Source organism: Alligator mississippiensis, chromosome 5 (genome assembly GCF_030867095.1).
Source record: "Alligator mississippiensis isolate rAllMis1 chromosome 5, rAllMis1, whole genome shotgun sequence".
Taxonomy (NCBI): Eukaryota; Metazoa; Chordata; order Crocodylia; family Alligatoridae; genus Alligator; species Alligator mississippiensis.
The window spans coordinates 148,745,246-148,771,522 of NC_081828.1; the positions used below are offsets into that span (position 1 = coordinate 148,745,246).

General features: G+C 42.4%; 1 long non-coding RNA gene across 1 annotated transcript in view; it reads left to right on the forward strand.

The window, feature by feature from the left end:
• Positions 1–13,270: 13,270 nt before the first annotated feature.
• Positions 13,271–26,277, forward strand: part of LOC109285754 (uncharacterized) — a 64,816-nt gene continuing 51,809 nt past the window's right edge. The window contains exons 1-2 of the long non-coding RNA XR_002093581.2: positions 13,271–13,345; positions 14,971–15,091. This is a non-coding gene — a long non-coding RNA (uncharacterized LOC109285754). The remainder of the gene's footprint in view (positions 13,346–14,970; positions 15,092–26,277) is intronic.

Genomic DNA, 26,277 nt, shown 5'->3' on the forward strand with positions numbered 1-26,277 from the left:
TGGAATGAAAACAACATCAAAAAACCTAAGTAGGGATTTGTAAAAAGAAAGGAATTGGGTATTGCACTACATGAATAAGGGTGTGAGAATCCAGTCTTTCATGTCTTTTTTTTTTTTTTCCTGGTCATGGAGTGTCTGTGAACAAACGGATTGTTCTCACTAATTTATGTTTGCCTCACTATCCAAAGTTGCTCAGTGGTTTACTTTTTTTTTCACAGTTTGTAGCATATTTGAAGCTTTTTCACTGTGCATACATTCAGGTTGAGTGATGCATCCTCTAATTCATATATTGTCTTGGTTGTTTTGTTCCCTCATAGGATGAAGAGACCTTTAGGAATTCTTTTGCTACTAAACAAAAGTGTGTTCATACGATTTAAACACATTTGTTCACAAGTCCTCACATTCACTTCTCTCAGTATTAATTTGATCAAAACTGGGTGTAAATTGTTTGTGCAAAGTTTATGAAGTATGGGCGCACGTATGCATGAAGTAAAATTCTATTTAGAAGTTAATGCACTGTTCACAAATATTTTTGTTCTTGTTAGACCAGTTCTAATAAAATATATGTAGCTGAATCTACCATTAGATACCTTTCTGAGTTGCAATGCTTTTGCTTTTTTCCTTTTAATTCTAAAGATTTTTCCAAATACAAAAAGCATTAACGCATATGCATAATGTTGTAAATTCTGCTTAACATATTGCCTTTTAATTAATTAACCAATACGTGAAATAAACTGCCCTAGAAGGACTGAATATCACTGTATGCCATCATGGCAGCAGCAGCACAACCACACACAGCACAGCCCACAAAAAAAACATCCATAAGCCTGGCTCTTTTTTTCCAGGCCTATCGTTTCCTTTTGTCACTGAAATGATGGGGCTGAAACCTTAAGTGACTATACTCCAGAATGAACTCCTGCAGGAAAATGGTAAGGGAAAGACCTCCTATTACCCAGTGGTGGCCAGTCCTTGGCAGCTGTGCCACAGGTGTCATAGGCAGGTAAGCCCTGGCCACTGAGTTAAAGGGCCACTAGGAGTCAGAGCAACACTTGGGGAGGGGAAGAGGATCACAGCAGGATTTGCAGCTGGAGGTCAGTGCTAGCTCAAGGGTTTGGCTCCATTCTGGGTTGTCACATCCCGCTGGCAAAAGGATTCAATGGCAGTGGGTGGAAAATTATGTCTTATTATTTAAGTAAGGCTATGTCATTCTTTGGACTTAATGGCTGTAATCCCAATAGGTGAAATGTGAGGTTTGCAGTGCTTCAAAGCCTCAAGGCACCGTGAAATGTACGCAGCACTCATGATTTTGTTCACTGCACTGAATATTTGTAGCACAGTGGCAAAATTAGATACCAGGAAATCCTGTTATCTAAAAATCCCACAGCAGAAAAAAGCAGTGCGGTGCATGTGGCTGCAACGTGTACTGCCTGCCTGCAACTGGAGTCTGGCCAGCCAGAGCCACACTCTAGTTGCCAGCCAGGCTCCACAGGCCTGGACTGCTGCTTCTACAGCCCTGGGAAGCTCCCAGGACCCCAGGTAAGGCTGCTGGGGCCAGCCCAGGTGCTTGCCCCAGCCTGTCCTACCCTACCTGGGGCAATTTGCCACATGCCAGAGCACTTGTACAGGGGTGTGTATGGGGACAACTAGTAGTGGCACAACTACGTGCTGCTGCTTATTGTCCCTGGGGAAATGCACATTCCCACTCATAGGGACACACCCAACTTGTGGCACACTTGTTGATAGGGTTGGCTGCTACTGCTAATAGGAGAACATTTAGCAGTGGTTGAAAATGACCATTTCACTTCTGACCTGACAGTTCCTGTCCTGAAAGCAAACCTACATAATGCCTTCAGAATATAGCCTTGGGAGCAGAAATTAAGTTTTAATGGGCAACAAAATTATGTGCTTGAGAGATTGCTTCTACAACTCATTATAACTTCTCTCTCACCTGTCTCACTGCTAACCTTTTTGCTCCATAGGTGATAACGATCTATTTCCTTTTTGAATTCATTAACATAATTAGGTTAAACTAAAGCAGCTGTTCTAATTTGTACACAGCTTGGACTGTGACTCCTTTCCTAGCCCTGATGAAGAATGCTTGGAGCAAGAAAACTTTTCTCTTTTGACCAGCTGTGTAAGTCGGTCAAAAAAAAAAATGACCTCACCTTCCAAATCTTGCTTGTTTTCAGAAGTGCACTTGTTTATGGAAATGGGGTACATGCTCAATACCCCAAAACACATTTGGGGTTTTCACTTACTTCCTATATAATCACTCCAAGCTGGATCCAAACCACAGACTCCTCTTGGGATGGATCTGTGGGGTCTGTGGCTGCAGCAGGGTTCCAGGGGTGGTGACACATCCAAGTGGAAGTGAGCCAAGTGGCTACAGGTTTATTGAGGGTTATATTGCACAGCCCACACTCACCCTCCTGCTGCTGATGGCCATATCTAGTGGGCCCAAGGGCCCTGGTATTCTACAGGAGGCTTCGCCCCTTTCTGGCCATGCCGTCCCAAACTTCCTGTAGCCCAGCACGCTGAAAGGAGCAGTTCTGCAGCCTGTGTGTTTGACACCCTTGATTTAAAGCATTTCAATCTCATACAGCGAGTACCAGCACTAGTGCTTATGAGCTAAATAATAACTGAGACTGGCAGATTTGGTTTGGTAGGATTATAGTATAATATAAATATATGGCAGTGTGGTTGCATGCGAGTCATTGTGTCAAAATGTTGACTTATAGTCTTGAATTTTTTTCCCTGCCAGTTGAGTGGAGGGGAAGGCAAAATAACTAGTTTAGTCTTTAATATTTTTACATTTTAGAAGCTCAAACTCCCCAGGGTGGGAGGTATGTGTGATGGGAGCTCCTCAGCTATAATTAAGGATCTTCTGCAAAATAGGAGTACTGGCAGGTTCGAGTAGTGTGCTGATTAATACTTCTCCCCCTGCTCCATCCCCTCAATATTTTTGCATAAACCATTTTTCTATATAACTTTTATATAACTTTTTATATAACTAAAAATGGTGGCATTGCTTTTAAAACTCAAGTTTTGTACTTTGAAAATTTGAAAATTTCAAGATCTTATTTCTGACAATTGATGAAAGGAAATGGATAAATAAAAAGTTACTCTGGAGATGTTCTTCTGACACTGTACTGAGAAATAAACTGAAGAGGCAGTAATACCTTTAAATAAAAAATGTACTGTGGTGTGAAAGGTCTCATGTAGCCTTAGTGCATTTATGTACTAAATAATTACTGAATGAATATAAATGATCTAGTGTACCCTTTTCTTGTGTGAAATGCACAAACTATGTGCATGACTGAATGAAAACTGCCATACAGACCTGCCTTGGAAATTGCAGCTAACTATTCAAGGTGCAAAGCATTTGGAGCTGGGACAGGATGCACAGGGTCCTTCAGATACCAGATAATGCTAACACACACATTGGGCCACACCACTCAGATTCGCTGTGTGTTTTGGAACTACCATTTTGAATGTCCTGTGTAAAAATAAATAAATAAATAAATTAGAGAGAGATTGAGGGAGAAATGTTTACTTTCTGACTTCATTGTTACTTAAAAAGCATCTTTGAGGTTTTTACCTGCTCTTCTGAGTTTTGAACCAAAAATACAACTTCTGAAGTTGTTTAAGTGGTTAACTGGGCTCTAAAACAGGGTGGGCTTTCCCTTTAAGGAGGTGCACTCAGGCTTGCTAAGAAAGCTCAGATGTAGGGCAATTGGCTAAGGAGAGAGTATCCCACTGGGAGCTTTTAAAGCTGTACTTTTAAAGCTCCGAGAAGGGACAGCAGAGTGGAGGAGAAAGCAAGTTGTGAAGGGAATATCTTGCTTCAAGGAGAAGCCAAACTCCTGCGCTGGTGTCAGAGCAGGAAGGATTTCTGTTCCTAAGGTGTGTACAGAAGTGCTGTGTGAATGTTTTACAGCACTGTAAAGTTACATTACTCTTAAACATGACAGAAGTACAGTGTTTGGGGGGCAGGAAGTGGCACCTGTGAGCCTCCCTACACTTTGCAGGAAAGGAGGCAGGGCTGCTGCACAGCCTCCTAGGGCTTATGCACTGGTCAGAAACATGACCAGTAGGGCTGTTTGAAATTTCACCAGCTGTTTCATTTTGACACTGTTTTGACTCATTTCGAGGTCAAAACAGCAAAATCAAAATGAAACAAAGGGCTTCAAAACAAAATGAGGCTAGTTGAAATGTTTTGACCATAGCACAGGGGATGGGAACTCAGTCCAGCTCGGCTGAGTTCCCATCCCCAGCACTACGATCAGGCTGGGGAAAGGAAATCAGCCCAGCTGGACTGAGTTCCCCTCACCAGTGTGAGCATCGGGCCCAGTAATCAGCCCAGCTGGGCTGACTTCCCATCTCTGGCGCTAGATCCTAGCTGGGCCTGGCCAGATCTTGTGCTGGGGATGGGAAGGTGGGCTGACTTGCCAGCTCCGACCTGATCTAGCGAAATGTTGAAACAGCCTCACTGTTTCGACAAAGCAAAATGGAACAGCTGTTTTGACTCAAAATGAAATTTGATACGGAACACTGTTCCGTCGAAACCTCGAAACTCAAGACAAAATGGAATGATGCCGTTTTGCACAGCCCTAGTGACCAGTGTACAGAAGTTATTTAAAGTGCTGTAGGTTGCTGAAGTGCTTTAAAATATAGTGCTTCAAATTTAATACCTCATTTAACAAAGGTTAAATCTATTTTTAAAGTGCTGTAAAGCCATGCACTTCTGTTAAGTCGTGGCAACAAAGCGCTTTAAATGGCAAAAAAAGCAACTTCTGTACACAGAGGACAGGATTTTTGTTTTGTTTGCTAGGCCTGTGCGAAGTAGATAGCATTTGCTTCGGATTTGGTTGATTTAGAGGACAATGATTCGATTCGGTGATTTGAATCACTGTCCTGGATCAATTCAGCCAAATCTAATTTGGAAATTCAGCCACTGATGAATTGGCTGAATCTCTGAATCAAACAGGCCCCATCCCCTGCCCACTCTCCCAGCCCTATCAATGGCTACTCCACCTGACCCCAGCGTCTCGGATCTTAAAAAAAGAAGCCCTGCATTTATCATCTGCTGCCAGGTGGGGGGGATCCCCGGTGTACCCCACTGCCCCGCACTGCGTGGGGAGCTCTGCCACAAGTCCCCAGGGGCCATGATGGCTCCTGCAGTAGCTGGTGAGTGCAGGGATTTTTTTTTTAAAGTGCCAAGGTGCAGCCATTGATGGGGCAGCCATTGATGGGGGTTGGGGGCACTCAGGGGGGCTGGGGGAGCAGGCAGGGGATGGCACCTGCTGGGGGTTCCCCCCATGGTCCTCTCCACCCTCCTCCAGCCCCCTCCCCCCACTCCCTACTTACTGGCATGGAGTCCAGGTCCAACTCCCTGTGGTAGTGAGCGGGGACTGCCTGAATCACTGAATCTCTGACTCTTTCTCTGAATCTTTTCTGAATATATCCAGAGGCTTGAAAACTATTCAGACCTTTTTATTGGTCTCCTGATTCAATTTGGATTCAGAGATTTGGCCGCTGAATTGGGCCGAATCATCTCTGAATTGAATTGGCACCCAAAGCTTTGCACAGCCCTATTGTTTACTTAAAGACTGAACATTGTTTCAGAGAACAGGCTGAGGAGCTCATAAGGAAGTTCTCCTATAAAGGGAACAGGTGCCCAGCAAACCACTTAGAGGTTTCCATGTCTCATAAAATTAAAGTAGGGTAGGATTTGGCCTTTAGGATTTCAGATAGCCTTAAATTTTTCCCTACATTTTCACTCCTGGTTGACTGTATATGAAGAAGTGGGTTATGAACTCAATTTACAAATGCTAGTTTGGCAGCTATAAAAATTTATCTGCCTGCCATTTATGTGTGCAAATTAACGTCTGTGCAAGAGCTCATTCATTTTTGTGCATGGAAAGCATTTGCCTAGGCAGGCTATGTCTGATTGTTATCTTCCATCAGCCCTATACTATAAGATGGTGCAGGACCTACAAGTCCCAAATGATTTCCAGATGCCAGGGCTGGACCATTTACATCTAAGCTGTGTGCACATGAGAATGCAGTATATGAAACTAGATGTAACGGAGTCCTTTTGTGACTGAGGTTCTAATGCTGTGATGTGATTAGATTAAGTTTGTACTATTCCTGTTCTCATTACAATCCCTGTCAGAAGGCTGGATTCATGTGGTGCCATTTTCTGTTCTCATTACCCTTTTTGTCACAAGAATGAAGTTTTTAATCTGTCATATACCCAGCGAATGACAGCAACCAGCAACTGTATTATGGTGACCTTTCCAGTACTCTACAATTTGATGGGCTGTCCCTTTTTGCTTTGTTCCCTTTTCAGCTTCTCAACCCATAAGCATGAAAGGATGGTTATCCATCTTAATGGATAAAAAATAATTAATAGTGTTGCCTGTTTTCAAAAGTTTGAAACAGTTTCTAAACTGTCCTCCTTGCTATCACCTATAGATTAGGAAATTTCCTTTTCCCTTTTTCTTTCCCACATGGCAGAAATTTGAGATGGGGCAGGAATGAAGTAGTGGAGTGGAGGTTATCTAGTCAGGTCTATGCTACAATGTACTTTTGGTTGCTTTGTCCTCACTATGATTAAGCAAGCAATGAGTTTCCACTGGTTATTACCAACATTTTCTGATTTTTCAGCCTATTTTTTCCTACCATTAACTTAATTCTATTACTTTAATGATGCCCCCTTACCAGCCTTAACTATTTGTTCCAATTCCTGTCTTTTCTTTGTATTTACTTTCAGCTGTGTTCATGTGTTTGTATGCCTGTATGGATGCATTTGAAGGAGGCAAATACAAAACAGGAACTGGAGGAAATGATTAAGATTGTTAAGGGAGCATAACACGTATACATATGTATGCATTTGAACTATATATATAGTTATCTTAACTACCCTACTTGGTAGTCATTTCACTAAGGCATTTTAAAATAATTTCTTAGTTTCTGTAGTCCACATTTGTATCCTTCCTGATATTGGCTCGCTCAATTGTGAATTTCTTTCTTACATTAGTTTTCCACAGAAGAGTTTGCTCCAGCTTGAGTCGTCTCCATGATGTGATATCCACACCAAACCGTCTGCATGAACATGTACAATCAACTTTCATAAGATGTTAGGATGATAACTGTAAACACTTGAATTTGCGGAGATGTAAGGATGCACAGAAGCCTGTGCTAGAACCTTACATCCCAACCTAAGAGGAAGTATATAGCTGTGCTTTCTTAGCATCATATCTGGCTCCTGATATGCTTCTAGTTGCTAGTTACACCACTACTTTTGTAGTTCTATGCCTAAGGCGGGGCACTTCATAATGTGAATGTGTTAATATTATTTGATAGTTTCTGGAGAGTGTAAAGTATTAATCATCATGATTATTTTTTCAGAAATGCATGTGTACACAGATTTTTTTATTAATTGCTTGAATGGTGCTATTCCAAACTGTTAGACCCAACTACCATTCCACATATTAGTTTGTTGTGTTCTATAGCTACATTCAGCCAAGGTTACCATTATAAGAAACACATTTGAAAAATGCCATACTTTGTCAAACCCACTGGCCACTTCTAATCTGTTTTTAAACAAAGTAGGCCCTTGCAAATAAACTCCAACTATGTCAGTTGTCTTGCATCCATATGTAAACAGGTATATTTGCTAACTGAATACATTTGCCAAATAGGACCTCTGGTTCAACTGCTGAGAAATCTCCTTCATTATGCTATTCCTTTCTTCAACTGCAGTTATCTAAAGAAGTGATAGTTTTGTGTGTTTACTGTTTCTCATTGCTACTGTTTCATAGATTCATAGATGCTAGGTTTGGAAGGGACATCCACAGATCATCAAGTCCAATCCCCTGCTCTAGGCAGGAAAGAGTGGTGAGGCCAGATGTTTCCAGCCAGATGCCTATCCAGCCTTTTCGTTAAGACCCCCAAGGTAGAGGAGATCACCACCTCCCTCTGAAGCCCGTTCCAAATTCTGGCCACCCTTACCATGATGAAATTCTTTCTGATATCCAGCCTAAATCTGTTCTGTCAGTTTGTGACCATTGTTCCTTGTTACCCCAAGAGGCACCCTGGTGAACAGAGTATCTCTGGTTCCTTGCTGTGCCTCACTAAGGAATTTGTAGGTGGCCACAAGATCACCTCTCAGCCTTCTCTTGTGGAGGCTGAAGAGATCCAGTCCCTTAGGCTCTCCTTATAGGGCTTGGCCTGCAAGCCCTTAACCATACGAGTGGCCCTGCTCTGGACCCTCTCGAGGTTATCTATGTCCTTCTTAAAGTATGGTGCCCAAAACTGGATGCAGTACTCCAACTGTGGTCTGACCAATGCCACAGAGAGGGGAAGTATCACCTCCTTCACTCTATTTGTCATGCATCTGCTAATGCATTATAGTGTGGTTAGCTTTATTGATGATTTCATCACGCTGATGACTCATGTTCATCTTGGAGTCCAGTATGACTCCAAGATCCCTTTCTACTTCTGTGCTGCTGAGAGGGTTATTCCCCAGCCAGTAGGTGTGCTGGATATTTTTATGCCCTAGGTGCAGCACTCTGCATTTGTCCTTGTTGAACTGCATCCTATTATGTTCTTTTCCAAATGACCCAGGTCTGCCTGCAATACTTCCTTGCCCTCCGGTTTGTTCACTTCACCCCACAATTTAGTATCATCTGCAAACTTGGACAGAGTACATGGCATGCCCAAATCCAAGTCACTGATGAAGACATTGAAGAGCACAGGCCCAAGGATCAAGCCTTGCGGGCACCCACTGCCCACATCCTTCCAGGTCAATACTGACCCATCCACCACCACTCTCTGGGTACAACCCTCTAGCCAATTTCCCACCCAGCGGACTGTGTAATTATCTAAGTCACAGACTCTTAATTTATTTATGAGAATGGGATGAGATACTGTATTGAAGACCTTCCTAAAATCCAAGTGAATGACATCCACCTCTACTCCTGCGACTAAACATTTTGTGACCTGGTCATTAAAAGAAACCAGATTAGTCAGGCATGATCTAAGACTGCTGGAGGTTGGGGGGATTATCATCATTGCTTGCCCACTGGGCAACCCTTGTAAATCCAGCAGGCTAAGGCACTTAAGGGAATCCACCCCTACCCTAGCCCTGGAACAATCTGTAGGGGAGGCAAGGGCCCCCAATGGGACACTTGCCTGCCTGTACACAGGAGCTTGGGGAATAAACAGAAGGAACTGGTCCTCCTGCTAAACAAGAATGACTATGACCTCATAGGGATAATGGAGACCTGCTGGGACTCCACATATGACTGGGCCACAGGTACAGATGGCTATACCCTGTACAGGGGTGATTGTGCAGATAAAAGGGGTGGAAGTGTAGCCCTTTATGTCAAGGACAGCTACGCATCCCTCCATATTGACATTGGCACCCAGGATGGACGACTCTGGGTCAAAATACCAGAGTCAAAATACATGGGGAACGTGGCTCAGGGGACATGGTAGGAGTCTACTACAGACCTCCTAACCAGAAACAAGAGCTGGACCAGGAATTCACCAGGGAACTGGCTGAGGCTGCACATTCTCAGTGCATGGTTGTCATGGGAGACTTCAACTACCTGGACATCTCATGGGAAGAGTACTCAGCCAAATCCGATCGATTGCAAATCTTCCTCACATGTGGAAGAGCTCTACCTGACTCAAGAACTCTATGGGCCGATGAGAGGTAAAGCGTTGTTGGACCTGGCACTGGCCAAAGGGGATGACATAGTCAGTGACCTAAGAATTGATGGAAAGCTGGGTGATAGTGACCATGAGCTGATCACCTTTTACTATCCACTGCAAAGCTGGCAAGTCAGTCAGCAATATACAAGTCCTTGACTTCAGGAAAGCTGACTTTGACAAGCTCAGGAGGCTTGTTGTCAAGGCCCTAAGGGACCACAGCTCAACAGGAAGAGGAGTCCAAGAGAAATTGCATGGGAGCATGCCTGACAGCACAAGGGATGGCCATCCCATCTTGGAGGAAGGGTAGCAAAAAGGCACAGCAACCCCCCTGGCTCAGCAGGGAACTCGAGAACCTGCTACGCCTAAAGAGAGAGACTTATAAAGGATGGAAGGTTGGAATTACCACCAAGGAGGAGTACTCAGCACTGGTCCATACCTGCAGGGAGTGGATCAGGAAAGCCAAGGCTGCAACCGAGCTCCATCTGGCTTCACAAATCAAGGATAACAAAAAGTCCTTTTTTAGATATGTAGGGAGTTAGAAAAAAAGCAAAGGTAACATTGGACCCCTGCTGAACCAAATGGGACAGCTGATAACCAACACCCAGGAAAAAGTCAACCTGCTTAATGGGTACTTTGCATCAGTCTTTCATCAGTTCAATTGGACCACCCTGCCTAGCAAGATGTGAGATGGCCAGGATGAGGGCATATTTATACCCAGCACTGGTGTTGGTCTAGTAAAGGATCACCTTGAGAAGCTGGATACCTTCAAGTCAGCTGGTCCTGACAGGTTACACCCTAGGGTACTCAAGGTGCTGGTAGGTGTCATAGCCCAACCATTGGCAAAAATATTTAAAAAATCATGGCACTCAGATGAAGTACCTGAAGACTGGAAGAAGGCCAATGTGGTACCCATCTTCAAGACAGGGCAGAAAATAGATCCCTGGAATTATGGGCCAATCAGCTTGACCTCAATCCCTGGTAAGATTCTTGAGAAAATTATCAAGGAGATCCTTCCGGATAAACTGGCTGAGGGCAACATCCTGAGGGATAGCCAGCATGGGTTTGTCATGGGTAGGTCTTGCCTGACCAATCTCATCTCCTTCTATGACCAGGTGACGTATCACCTGGATAAGGGAGAAGAGATTGATGTCATATACCTGGACTTTAAAAAAGCCTTTGAGCGGCTGTCCCATGACTTCCTTATGACAAAATTGGCCAACTGTGGCCTTGGCTACACCATGTTCCAATGACTGGGAAATTGGCTCTGAGGTTGGACCCAGAGAGTAGTGGTCGATGGCAGTGAGTCATTATGGCGCTCCATGACCAGTGGCATCCCCCAAGGCTCTGTCCTTGGACTGGTTCTCTTCAACATCTTTATCAACGATGTGTACATTGGTGTCAGAAGCACACTGGCTAAGTTTGCCAATGACACTAAACTCTGGGGCATAGCGTCCACACCTGAGAATAGACTTGTGATCCAGGCTGACTTGGATAAGCTTAGTAAGTGGGTGGACACAAACCTAATGACGTTCAATACTGATAAATGGAAGGTACTCCACCTCAGTATACTTATAGGCTCAGCAGTGCTATGCTTGCTAGCACCACTGCTGAAAGAGACTTGGGGGTCATGATTGACAACAAGATGAAGATGAGCCACCAATGCAATGTCGCAGCTGGTAAAGCAAAAAAAACTCTGGCTTGCATCCATAGATGCTTCTCAAGTAAATCTCAGGATGTCATCTTCCCACTGTACTTGGCCTTGGTGAGGCCGCAGCTGGAGTAATGCATCCAATTCTGGGCTCCACAATTCAAGAAGTATGTGGAGAATCTTGAGAGTCCAGAGAAGAGCCACGCACATGATCAGAGGGCAAGAGGATAGGCCTTGTGAAGAGAGGCTGAGAGCTGTGGGACTCTTCAGTTTGGAAAAGCACAGGTTTAGGGAGGACCTGGTGGCTGCCTATAAGTACACAAGGGGTGTTCATCAGGATCTGAGAGAACATTTGTTCACCAGAGCACCCCAAGAAAAAATGAGGACCAACCATCATAAACTCCTACAAGTCTGTTTTAGGCTGGACATAAGAAAAAAATTCTTTACTGTCTGAACCCCCAAGACCTCGAACAGACTCCCTCCAGATGTGGTGCAGGCACCTACTCTGGACTCATTCAAGAAACGCTTGGATGCTTATTTTGCTGGGGTCCTTTGACCCTAGTTGACTTCCTGCCCCTAGGGCACGGGGCTGGACTTGATGATCTTTGAGGTCCCTTCCAGCCCTTATATCTATGAAATCTACAAATCTTTCTGCTATGAATCCATGCTGATTGCCCTGCTGCATTATTTTTCCCACTGGACTCGCACAAATATGGTTCTTAATAATTTTTTCAAAGACTTTTCCAATGACAGAGGTGAGACTATTGTGGACTGTTGTGGAAGGACATTTTTAGGGTAATGATATGGATTTTGGATGTTGAGGTAATGACATGGAATATGGGGGTGCTGAGTGTGCAGATGAAGGAAGGCTTCTGCTGTGTCTCACCCTGGTCCCCTCAGGGTGGCTGCATCCCTTACGGTCGATCTGGGTGAGGTCTGGTGCCCTTTCTTCCCACTCGCCATGACTTTGATGATAAGAAGATGTTTATGAAAGGGAGGTGGTAACTACCCGTCCTACACCTGGATCAACCGAGGGGGCTGCCCCAGTGCCCAAAGCCTCAGGATAAAAGCAACGAAAGGACCCACTCGAAACCAATTTCTTTACTCTTTTCTCATTTTATTTTTTGGGGTTACTTGAAATCTTATTGCTTGGTCTTTGTCTTCCTTTGGGTGCTGTCAAAGTCTGGTCCCAAATGACTGGGGCTTTGTTACCCCTTGGAGTCTGCCAATGGCTTGCTCTCTGCTCGAGATTCCTCCTGGATACTTTGTTATTTATGACTGTGCCAGGCTTAATTGGCGATGCGTGCCACTTAATGAGGAGGGGAACTCCCTCTTCCCCAATCAGCTGGTTTGGAGGTGCGGTTGTCTCAGCCCATTGGCTTTCCACCTACTCCCGATCTGGTCATGGTACCCTTTTGGGGTACACGGTCCCCTCTTCTACGTGGAGGAATGCTGGGTCCCGATCCGTAGCTCCAGCTTTCGCAGCCTTCCTCCTGTGTCTCCGGCTCCTGGGCTTCTTCCTTCTCCTTTCCTGCTGTCCTTCTCTCCTCCCCAGCTCTGTTTCTCACCCCTGGATATTGCCCCCATTGTGGATTAGCCCCAATCCGCTTCACCCGACAAGGAGGTAAAGCCGGGCTGGCACAGATGGGTACTTCCTGTCACAGCATGGACATCCTGATATGGTGAGGTCCGTGCTCCTGGCCGGGGTTGTACTCTCTGGACTCTCACAACAAGGCTGGATGATATATTAAAAGGTAACCTCAGCAAAAAGCTGGTGGTCACAAGGCTAGCTGATATATTAAAAGCAACTAACTTAGCTAATGCTTAAGTAAGCAGAATCTTAACAGGGGAGGTAGGGTGCAAAGTGCACGATATGTTAAAAATAGAATAGCCCACCAACTAATGTCAGGAGACAAAAGCAGAAATACAGCCTTGGAGATGGAAGTCAGCAAGAAAACCAGCAAGAAACCACAGGTGACTGAGAGAAGAGGGGCATCAAAGTCTTACGCATGCACTCTTAGCAAAGAGGCATGTAAATGAATGAAATGCATAGGCAATACTATGCTAAGGAAGCAAACAGTAAACAGAGGTGGAGCTTGAGATAGGAGGAGAAGTAGGTGAAACCAAAGGTGGGACAAGGGTGGAGCAAATGTTAATATGTATGAACCAAGATGTATAAATGTTGGAAAGAACTGTTGTTCAGGGCAGGACCCCGTCTCTTATGGCATGAGACCCTTGTCTGAAGCTGTCTCTCCATTCTGAATAAAGCTGTTGCGAGCAATGTGTGCTGGTGTTTGCTCCCTACTCTGCTCTGGCTAATGAGTAACAGGATCCACGGGTAATTGGATCGTCATCTCCCTAGTCGTTGGGTGCTGCATGGAGTAGGGGTCTAACAGACATTACTATTTGAAATCATCCTGAATATAAAAATCTATCTAATTCACCAGAGAGTCTATCTCATACTCAGTTTGATGTTTTGAATCTGTAGATGCTCTGCATCTATAGCTATAACTTCTGGAAGTCTAATTCCATTCAAATGGCCTCTTGTTTTCCAAAAATGCTGTTCATTTACTCAGAAGTACTTTTTTTTTCTGTTAAAAAAAATTGTTTGCTGGTTACTTAAAAGGCATACAGCATAATTTAGTGAATCTTCTTTGAACTGATCCACTGAAAATTATCCTTTTTGTCTTTTTAACTACTATGAATTATAACTACACACTTCAAAATTTGTTCAAGAAATGGAACACCAAGTGAGCGCGAGTTTATAAAAAACACTACTTGCTAGTTTTAAAATCTAGTTAAGCCAGAGCCATCTGAATTTAAAGAGGGAGGGCCAGATTTTATCACTTTCTCAAAGTGTGGTATACTTACTCTAAGAGTAATAGATAATACCTAAATAGAAGAGTAGTCATTCTGGTCTGGCACTCTAAAAAGTATACTTAAAATCCTCATAGATCATGTTTACTTTTTTCTCCTGATCACAACACTGTGTGGAGAACAAGCATGGCATTTTGCCACATTCATCCCTGGGGGAAATCTATTGAAGTCAATGAAATTACAGCAGTGATGCACGTGATCTATATTACCTTTCTTGGTATGGAGGCACTTTCCAATACTATTGAACCTATTCTGACCTTCATTTGATCTGATCTTGATATTTGCCAATTTAAAAGGCTTTTCTGGAGGCTGCCTACTCATAATAACATAATATCAAAGCTTACCTTTACAGTTGCCTTGTCAGCAATATTGCCCATCGTTAAAATTGGTAGATATTGTATGTGTGTTTTGAGGAGCATGGGAGAAGTTAGTGAATGCACTGCCCCAAGCAAATCAATGACTATGGAAGGAAAGGACACATACTTTTGGTACCTCTTCCTTTCTAATTGGAAATTAAGATTGATTTTTGTTGTAGTCTATATTTGAGTCTGTTGATATGCTGTGTTGCATTCTAGCCAACACACTAAAACACTGAAATATTTCTCGGTTGGCTTTATTTCCTCAGCTATGTAGGCCAATGCACAAATAGCCTAAAATTGTGTCAATAGTTACTTAAAACCATTTTTCCCTTTTAATTGTTTTGTTTGTTGTTGTTTTTACAGAGTCAAACCAGCATTCAAAGATAAAAATGTCATGCTTAAGAGCAAAGGGAAAGAAGAAAGTAGAGGGCCCACTCAGGATCACAGAGCTGAAGATAAACACTAAAGCCAGAGAAGAAAAAGGGTAAGGCTAAAATCAAATAGAGATGCAGTTCAATAAGAGACAGGTTTATCTTCGTAAGAGGCCAGAGATGCAGATTGTCCACCTTCAGTTAAATCTCATAATTATAGCTTATTGGACCTTCTAGCACTAATGCATGTTGAAAGATGCTGCTTGATTAGGTACTTAAAGGGTTAATGTGTAAGGTCTTGCCACATTAGGAAATAGTGGTGAGTGTCTATGGGTTATCAATAAAGCATTTACTGTTGTAGCCATGTATAATCCTGTCTGAACCACACTGGCAAAAAAATCAGCAGAGCTATGTAATTTGTAATATCATACAAATCACTAATTTCCAGTGTTATTTGTTACTTTATGATATAAACCTGCATGGGTCTGTATATTTTACATGATATACTGAATATCTCTTGTTGCCTCTTAACTGGATCCAGATTTGAAAGTGTTTTAGCACTGGAGGGGGCATTCATCAGCTGGTAGGACTGGACTCTTACTTCACTGCTTCTTATTTTGATCCTTTGATCTTTTATATTGCTCCTTGCACTGGCTTTTCTTTCTTATTATGTTTTTTAATATATTTTTAATATATTTTCTCCACTGTATTTTTCTGTGGAATGATGCATTACAAAACCCAGCCACTGGGTCCAGCCCTGGGGCTTCTCTCTTCATACCCTACACTGATTTATTTTTTGCGCTCCCCAGCCCTTTGCCCCCTAACCAGCCATCCCTCTCAACCCCCATCCCACAAGCTGCTCCAGGTAAAACCACTTTTATCAGTGTTCACCACTGCCAGAACTGAACAAATAAGTTCCGGTGGAGGGAGAGGTGGAAGAGATGGTGGGTGTAGGTTTGCAGGGGGGGACCCCATCCCCATTTGACCCTACCTATAGTTTGTGCCTACCCCCCACCACTTGTGGGTCATGCTTGCCCCCCCCCATACAATCCATGTGTCGTGCCTGACCCCCATCCCCTGGTGGACCCCTAGCCTGATGGACTCCCAACCCACCCATTATCCCCCCATAATGACTTACCCATGGGAAGCGATTTTGAATTGATTTAACCTCTCCTAATGCTCCAAGATTTCTGTACTTAGCCTAGCAGGGTAGTAAAGCACTCAAACATGTTAAGATTCTTAAGACTCAGCTAGACAAAGCGTTGGGTAGGATAAGTTGGGGATGGACCTGCTTTGAGCAAGGCATCGGACTAGATGACCTCCTGAGGTCCCTTCAAACCTAATTTTCTATGATTCTATGATCTCTGGTAATGTGTGTGTTAATGACCCATCCTTTGAATATCCTAATTCAGGGAATGCAGACTTTACTTAGGTTTTTATTGTGCCTGGAAAAAGCTCTTCCCATTGGTTTTTTAGTATTTCTTATTTTAGATGAACTTTCTACTTTCTGAGAGTGATACAAGGGTAGAATTTTTTTATGGTTTACCTTGAAGGGAAAGTTCAGCTGAGAGTCAATCATAGAAAATCAGGATGAAGGGACATTGAGAAATCATCTACCAGTCCTCTTGCAAAGAGAGAGAATATCTTAATCATTTTGGACATTCATTGTCTTACCTCCTCTTAAAATCCTCCCTGATGGTGATTCAGCTTTTCCTAGGTAACTTTTCCACATAGTAAAAACCTCTTCTTCCTAAAACTCAACTTATATTTCCCTTGTCTACAATTTAAGCCCATTGTTTCTTGTCTTTTCCCTAGTAGATATGAAGAACAGTTTATAATCTTTCTCCTTACAGTAACCTTTTGCATATCTGAAGTCTTTTAAAATGTTTCCCCTCTGTTGTCTTATCTCTAGACTAATCAAAGTCATCTCCTTTGGCCATAGATCATGTTTTCTCACTTCTGATCATTGTTGGTACTCTCTTCTAAATTATCATCAATTGGTCACATCTTTCTTGAAGTATGGTGCCCCAAATTTGGACAGTTCTTCACCTGAGTATTCACTTACTTAGTGCTGAGTAGAGTGGAAGATGTATTTAATTTATTTCAATACACTATTCCTATTTATGCATACTAATATAATGTTATATATTTTGCAACAGTTTACTGATCCATGTTCGTTGTGATATACTGTAGTCATTAGATCCTTATTTGTAGAACTGCTGACTAGTCAGCTGTTCTTCATTTGTATTTGAACAATTGATTATTCCTATGTTTGTTATTTTGTACTTTCCTTTATTGAATTTCAAACCATTTCTTCCATTTGTCAATATTTTTTTAATTCTAATCCTGCCCTCCTTAGTGCTTGTAACCCTACCCAGTTTGATATAAACTGCAAGTTTAACAACTGTACTCTATTCCCTCAGTGACAGACTATGGGTTCTATGGTAATCTTATTGTTATAAATGTGTGGCAGGCTTGCCAGCAGCAGCCTGACTTGATGGCTTGAGCCAAATGGCCCAGGCATTCCCTTTCCCCACCAATCAAAAGAGGGTAGGAGATAGGCTAGCCCCACCCTGACCTAGGGGGTAAGATAAAGAAGAGGATCTGAGGGGGAACTAACCTCCCAGGCTTTCCCATTGGTCCATTCTCAATCTGGGGTGGAGTCTCCAGAAGGAATAAAAACCCACATACCCAGCACACGGGTAGCTTTGATGAGGGCCGATGAAGACAGGCTGCAGAAGAGCTGATGAGAACTGATCAGCGGGAGTGGAGCAGTTCCCTCAGAAGAGCCCTGAAGGAGGCCCAGTGCTCAGAGCGGCACGTGGCAAACTGGCCAGTGGCAGCTCTCTTTGGCATGTGAGCAGCATGCAGGGAATCCCTGGTCTCAGAGGTGCAGGCAGCACCCCAGCTGGGAACTCACAGAAGATGGCTGCTCTTGGAGGTTCCCTTCAGTGTGCAGGTGGCACACAGGAAATCTCCCAGCCTCAGGGCTGCCAGAAGCAGCCTGGCTGGAAACCCGCAGGTGGCGGCTCCCTTCAGCATACGGGTGGCATGCAAGGAATGTCTCAGGGCTGCAGGCGGCAGCTCCTCTCGGTGGCTCTCTTCCATGTGTGGGCAGCATGCAGGGAATCCCGAGCCTTGGTGCCGTCTGGCTGGGATGGCAGGGAGTGGCTTACTAATGTGTCAATCAGCAGGCTGTGCGGCTGGCCAGGGGAGGCTCCCAGAAGGATGAAAGCCCAAGCAGCAGCCAGTAGCTCAGCCTTTGCTAGTTTAGTGGTGGAATTCTTATCTGGCACACTGGAGACCTGGGTCTGAGACCTGGTCAAGGTAACTGACCGGTAAGTTGTCAGAAAGAGGGGCTATACACTGGGGAGGTTGGCTCCACATCTTTTCCCTCTCCCTGCCCCTCCAGAGAACATGCATCTCATATTTTGTCCAGGTTATATATGTTTAGACTAGCGACTTATCCCTGCTGGGTTTTTTCTGCTGACCTACTGTTTAATTTGTGTTGTTACTGTCCACTGTTCCCTTGCCTGTTGCCTGGAGAGCCTGCTGAGGGTAGGGGCTGTACACCAATGGGAAGGCTAAAGAGGGTCAAGGCCTATGCAGATATAGTGCCGTCATCTGCCATACCCAGCTGAGATTGCCTGGGTAATTGTTTTGTGAATTAATATTTGTAAATAGTGTATATGAATATATGTATATAGACATTGTACTGTACAATTTAACCTGTAAATAGTTAAATATCCTTGGGTGTACCTGGACCCTGCTCTGCTCCACAGGGGAGGGAGGTGAGCTGGCCTAAAGCTAGGTGGTCATTCTCCAACAGCATGCTCACACCCTGCTAACATCCCTTCAATTGAAGAGGGGGTACCGACTGTGTACCACCTGGGCTACAGATGTGTTCAGGTTGTTTTAATATTTTGTGCTTTGGGTGACCTGTAAAGGTAGTACACAAGGAAAGAAGAGTTATAGAGTGCCTGTTACCTCCCTGCTGTTGAGAGCTGTCTAGCATTGGAGGAGACTAGATGGATTTCCAGCATCAACAGAGCAAACAGCTTTGTTGACATGTCAACAGATGTGGGATTGCCAAGGGCTCCAGAGAAGCTGAAGGGAATAAACATTGCAGTGAATAGGGCAGGGACCAAAGAGAGTGTCTGGCTGGTCAGGGTTTGTCTGAGGGGAGAGAGAGTAGCTGGGCAGCTTTGGGACATGTATCTGTGTTGACTGGAGGAAGAACAGCTGAGCAAACTTTGTGTGATAAAGGCTGTGTAAGGTGGATTTGGGAAAGAGGAAATGCTTAACCCTCTGAAAGAAGCAGAGAACTTTTCCTGGGGGGCCTTTGCCCAAGTAAATGCCTTTATTGAAGAAAAACTGTCTGTCTTGCTGCTTGGAAGTTAAGGGTACACTTGTTCTTCCCAAAATGATTCAAAGTTCCTCTCTCAGGAGTGGAACCGGAAGGGAGCTCTCTGAGGCAGGGCCACAGAAAACCAGGGAGCATGAAGGATTGGTGGAAAGGCCATGGTCTTAGAGTGGAATAGATTTAGGGTTCTCTTCCTTACACAAGAAGTTGTGCCTGGGCTGGCTTCAGGGAGCACTCAGAGAGACCAGACAAGACCTTCAGGGTCCTGCACAAGCATTGCCTCAGGGGGGACTCCACGACAATCATCTAAGTGATTTAATCAAAATATTCAGTAGTTATTAGTCCAGGACAGACCCTTGCAGAATCCCAATTAGTACATTCTTCCAGCAAGAATAAAACTTATAGTATGATATTCCAACCAATTGTGTTCCCTCCTTATAATAGTTTCTTAAAAACTATGTGTTTCTAGTTTGTTTAAAAGGATACTATACGGGGCAGTGTGAAAATCTTACTGAAGTCTAGATATAACATGTTTGCCTCTTTTTGTTTTGTTTTTGTTTGTTTTGTTTTTTTTTTTTTAATCTGTAAGTCCTGTTATCTTGTCATAGAATTAAATTAGGTTGTTTGGACATGATTTATTCTTGATAGATCAATGTTGACTATTGCTTATCACCTTAGTGTATGGAGTTTTTGAAATAAGTCATTTAATTACTAGTTTCAATGTATTTCCAAGAATTAGATTCAGACTGACTGGTTTATAATTCCATGGTTTCTTTTTCACCTTTATAAAGATAGGCATTATGCTCTCTCTTTTTCTGTCTCATGGAATTTTACCTGTCCTTCAAGATCTCTCTTTGCTTTAGCCAGTTCGTTAAGCAAAGTGGGGAGACGTTCAAGAAAACACCTAACTGTACTAAGTAGTCTTTTATTTATTCCTTTCCTATTCTAGCCTGAGTTCTTGCACCTCCAAGCACTTTTTTTTACCGAAGAATGAGTTGGGATACTTCAGCGTGTCTACACGTGGCCGTACAGCACCTTTGTTACTATGCTGTCATTTAGTACTTCCTTTTGGAAGTACTAAAAGCACAGTAACAGCCCATGCTGCACTATGCCAGCTGTGCATGGTTCTTTTTGGTTGCTATGTCACCATAGCAATGTGCTATAATGAGGGAACATGTTGCTATGGTGATGTAGCAGTGACATCATGGTTTTTGCAAATGGATGCTATGGCACTGTAGCACGTCTCTATGGTGTCGCAGTGTCTTGTGCAGATGTACCCACCAATTAGTGGACTGACTCTTTCCTTTGATTTCTGACTACTAATGTGTTTACAGAATGCCTTTTTCCATGTTTTAAGTGCCTTGTTTCTCATGTCCTTGCCATTGTCTTTCTGATTTTTGTCTCTGCATGCTCACACTATACGTTTGTTTCTCCTTATAATTACGATGTAAAGAATAATTTGACTCTGCTCTAGGGGGTGCGTACAGAAGTGCTCTGTGCATGTTTTACAGCACTGTAATTTAGAGCATTTTTATAGCACTATAAAGTTACAGCACTCTTACAGCATGTGACAGAAGTACAGTGTTTGGTAACAAGGTGGGAACGGGGCTGAGCTGCCCTGCACTTTCCAGACTAGAAGACAGGAGACTGTGGACAGCCACAGACCTGTGGAGAAAGCAGAGCTGGGATGAGAGGCTGTCATTCATCCCCTCATCTTACCTCTGCCTCTTCCCCGTCCTTGGAACTGGAAGCAGGTACCACTTCTGTCACAGGCTGGGCAGCCAACCTGAAACTGACTAGCTTCTTGCTCATTTTCAATCCACACTGAAAGCAGGATGGCTTCCTATGATGCTGCTAAAAGGGTCTGTGACAGAGAAGAGATGAAGTAGAGTCTGAGAGGATCAAACTCAAAAAGGGAAAAAGCCCTGGTTGTCACTATAAACATTTAAAAAAAAAATATATATGCTCCAGTTCAGAAACCCTTGCTCAGGTTGAGTAACTTTTATGTGACCTGTCCTGCTGAAATCAACGTGAGTTATGGTTGTAGAATTGGACCTTAAAGATGTTGTGCGAGATTTACGAAGGCTTAAGGCAGCTAATGTATCACCCAGTGTCTTTTAGTGATGTTCCGGGGTTTAACCAGCATTTCTGGCCACAATTTGTTTTCCTGTTCTTACTACTTTCTGCTGTGACTTCTTTACTTTGCTAAATACTAGTCCATTGGCATCAATACAATTGTATTAGTGATTCATTTGCATTTTTTAGTTAGTTAAAACTTTTAACATTACAATCTCTTATTTGTTGGGATGTAAAGACAATATGGATTAGGATGAAATTGATGCTTTTTAATTTGTATATAGTGAAAGGCACTCTTTGCAAGAGAGAGAGGGTGGGACCATGCAGTTGAGAGGGAGAGCCCTGTGAGGCACAAGTTGAGAGGGGACAGTAAGAGAAGGGGCAAATTGCCCTGGATGTGAGGCAAGGGAATAGGTGAGTTGGGGCAAGCATGCCTCCCCCCTTCATTCCCATGAGAGAGAGAAGTATGGGTTTGGGAAGGATAGTAATGTAGGAGGCAGGTGAGACTCCCCAGGGATTGAGGTGGACAGTAGAAGTGGCTAAATGGGAAGGTAAATGGGAATATGGGGATAGTGGATATGGGTTGGAAAATGAGGATGAGTTGGATAGGGCTGGATGTTCTTCAAGGTCAGAGGCAAGGGAGGAGTGGAAATGGGTGAGGTGGGGTGGATTGCTTTGAATTTTGGGATTTCTCAGAGGAGCTTGTTTTATCTTCTTATTTTTATATTTTACTCTACTTTTGTAAGTTATTTCTTTTATTGAAATCTGCCTGAGCCTGTTTTGAGAAGGGTGGCATATAAATCTGATTAAATACATAAATTGATATGGAAATATTTTTCTAGCTGTTGAACTTTAGTGGTGTCCATTAGGACTGGGTGAAAAATGTCCATCAAATCACAAATTTTAATTTTAATTCTGGAATGAATAAAGTGTTTTTCAGCAAGTGCCTTTTGTCTTCAAAATAGCTTTATGTTGGGTTTTGGAAATTTTTGGTTGAAACACATTATTAAAAATTGCTGAACACCACAAAATTACAATTTTGACAAATTGGTCAGTTTTCTGAAGGAAAATTCCTTATTTTTGTACAAGTCTGGTATTCATGTTGACAGATTGCCTTGCACATGACAGATTAGCAAACAGTGTGGAAAAATGGAATAAATCTATCAAGATTGAAATAGGTTAGGAATAAAAGCAATCAAATGGTTCATGCATTTCTGAGTTAAATCCAGGCCCATAAGCTATGAGGTTAGGAGCAATTTCATTTAAATAGGCATTTGGAGCTGGTTTATGTCATGGTAGAGACCTATAAGCACAGTATGTGGCTGTGTTCAAAAGAGAAAAAGTTGGCATTGAAATGTAGGGAAAGGGGCACATCAAAAAAGACCAGCTCTCCATTAGCATCTTGGCTGAAACCATTGTGCTGTTACACAAACCAAAAGAACAGCAGGACATTCCAGTCATGTCCCATTTGATGGGGTTACTGAGTTGACTTTTGAGCATGTTAGAAAAATAATACTAAGGAGGTAAGAGATAGGGGGGAGAAAAAGGTGTATTTTATTCAAAGAAATCTGCTTACATATTTTCCTCCAAAAACAGAACCGTTCAGTTTTAAGATGCTTCAGGAAATAGTGGGACTAAGTATAATGTAAATAAGATCTTTGAATTAAAGTAAAATCACAGGCTTGGAGGACAAGAGCGCAAAAGAAAGAAGAATGGAGAATGTGTGTCTGGGGAAGAATTCTCTCCCAAAAGGTGCTGACCTTGTAGAATAAGTGTACTGATAAACCAAAGCAAACATTGCAACAGCTGCTACTATAATACCATTTTCAAATAAGAACTTGATACGTACTTACTGTGAAAGAATGAGAACATTGTTGTTATAGTAATATCATACTTGATGGATTCCTGAGATACCTCAGGACCACAATTCTCCATAAAATAGTTATCATGGATGTATAGTGCTTGTGAGATAATGGGTTACTTATCAGCTGGCATTTTTTTTCAAGTTTTATGTAAGCAATTGCAATGGTCTTCTTCAATTGCAGTCCATATTTAACATTGGAATATAATCTTGATCAGGACTGTTTCAATGAATACAAGATGAGTTAACTATTCAACACCTTTTTATTACTTACCTTTATAACTCTGAAGCTTAATAGTTCATTTTAAATATTCTCCATGGGTTTTTGTAGGGATTAATAAAATGGAACAGGAAGAGGGTGGGGTTGGCAGAGCAATGCTAATTGTAATTAAAGAGTTTTGTACTAGAGAGTTCTTGGGTTGGTAATTGGAAACTGAGTTAGCTGAAACCAAAAATCATTTTCATCTGAAGAATGATCTTTTGGTTCGTGTAACAGCACAATGGTTTTGACCAAGCTGCTAATGGAAAGGTGTCAACAAGAGGAAATGGCCCCAGAAGGTAATCATAATTGGCCCTATTTCTGGCTCTCACAATAGATGAGAAAGAGTAGTCATGGCAAGCAAGCTACATTGTTATCCTCAGAGGTGGCAAATTCAGGGCAGAACTTAGAAAAGAGTAGAATGATTTCTAGGAGAAGCTTCTGCTGCCCTATATATAAACAGAGGACATCACTTTGGAGTTGCCAATTGAGTAGCTTTCATAAGCATTAACAGGCAATTGGGTTAATCTTAGAAAGCAACAGATGATGTCAGTTCTGTGCCTCTGATAAAGTGCTTTGTTATTACAAAGGGGTGAATTTCATGTATGTTTCTCTTAAGCATAAAGTCAGCTTGCTCTAAGGAGATGGTGAAAAGCTGTTAGTTTGAAGGGGACCAAAAGAGACAATTGCATAGGAGGGGAAATGCAACTTCCCCCTTTCAATATCTTACAGTCACAAGCAAAGAAGGTTATCACAAATGTCACTGCATTTAACATATGTCATCACCAATTCCAGTTCTTTTTTTTTGGGGGGGGGGGGGAGGGGGGAGAAGAGAGAAAACACTTTTATACCATTAAAAAAAATACACACACACACACACACACACACCACACCCACCACCCACCTTCAATTATACAGGAGAATGTGATAGCTTTTAGGAACCTGCAATCATGAAATTAAATGTAATTACTTTGTTCTTCCTTTATACTTCTATAACCATTTGTGCTAAAATGCTAGAAATTAAATTAAAATTACTCTGAATTACAAACACAATTTTGGTATTGTTTAAGGAGGGGGCAAATTTCCTTGTAAGAAATGAGCATTAAGTCTCATGGCCATGTCTGAGTGCAGGATGCTCCCTGCTGCTCTGTGTGCTTATTGTCAATATTCATCCACGTTGCAATTTCCATTTCAATTCCAAACCTCAAAATTGCTGTGCACTTGTATAATACACTGCTGGCAGTAAATCATCCTACCTACTGATGTTTAGCGACCTGAATGAAATTGTTTTGATGTAATTGACTGGTACGCATTTGTATATAGAAATAAGCCTGCTCAGCAAATATAAAATTGTGTTTTTAGTCATAAAAAAAATCAAGACCTTTCTTTTTCAGATTTTGAAAATCAGTGCGAGTCTATAGTCTTCATCGTCAATATGTGGAGAAATATCAGTGTCACCAAGGGGCACCACCTTAAAAGCTATATTTCTAAAATGTAACTCTACAGATATCTCCTTTTGTTTTTTAAGCCATATCTTACATTATACTCATGGACTTGCCTGATCAATTGTGTGCTGCAGATGATTGGAGAAAAGCATCAACACCCCTGTACAAATAGTTTAGCCATAATCATTAAACTGAATGTAAAGCAGAAAGAACTATTTAAAAGGAATATAAATTATATTGTATTTGGTATTAAGCTCCTGTGTCTTTTTCTAAATTTAAGCTTTCACTTTAGTGCTAGGTTTAACTGCTTGCAAATGTAACCAGAGCAAAATATTTGAAACCTAGTTGGGAAATAGTTAGATTAATTTAAATATACAGTCTGCTCACTGCATGACTTTCCTGCAGTTTTCATTTAGGGCTGCCTTGGCTCTCAACACAGAGTTCCATTATAATAATTATAGAATCCATTGTGCTATAACATAAAAAATTCCCATTCAGATAGGTAATTGGTTGTCAGTGTTCTAGTGGACTTGGGAAGAAACAAATATTCTCCTGGACATGTTAGAATAAAGATAAAATTCAAGAGATACAGTTTAATAGAACTCTGGCATTAACTCCTTCAGTACAGATCATTTCTATTTGGTGAAGTGGTTTTATCAGCACCTGATTTCTCCACAGTTTGTCCTCAGCTAATTGGTGGGAGCTCACCACTCTTTTTTCTTCATGGGCCAACTCCCCCCAAAGCTACTTCCAATTCTGGTTATCAAGGAATTAGATTTCCTATGGAAACAGTACCACCCCTGAATACTTGCCATTAGCAAGTGCCAGCAGTTAGCATCTCCAGTTGTGTTCTGCCACCCTAACTGGGTTCTTAGATAGTTAACAGTGCTCTTCCCAGTACTGGCCAGAAATATATTGGATTTTCAAGGGACAGCTGTATTTCATCCTCTTTAAATTATATGGATATCTAATACAAGAGTGTTAGTGATCCTCCATATTCTTGTAGCATTTCAGACCAGTTTACACAGTCACACCCAATAAAAAGTCCTGAACCTACTCAAAATCTTCAACTGATTGTTTAAATTAACCCCTTTGTGAAATCTCAAATACTTATCATCCAGGTGCAAGATAATCAGATTCATTTCACCATTGAGACCCAGATGTAAAACTTTAGGGTGCTGGTTGCTAGGCCTAACACCTACAGGTACAAACAGTAGCTCTCAAGATCTGTTTTCTTGCTTTCCATAGCAACTATTCATGTCATCTGTGGCTTTGAACATGAGGCCTACAGCTTT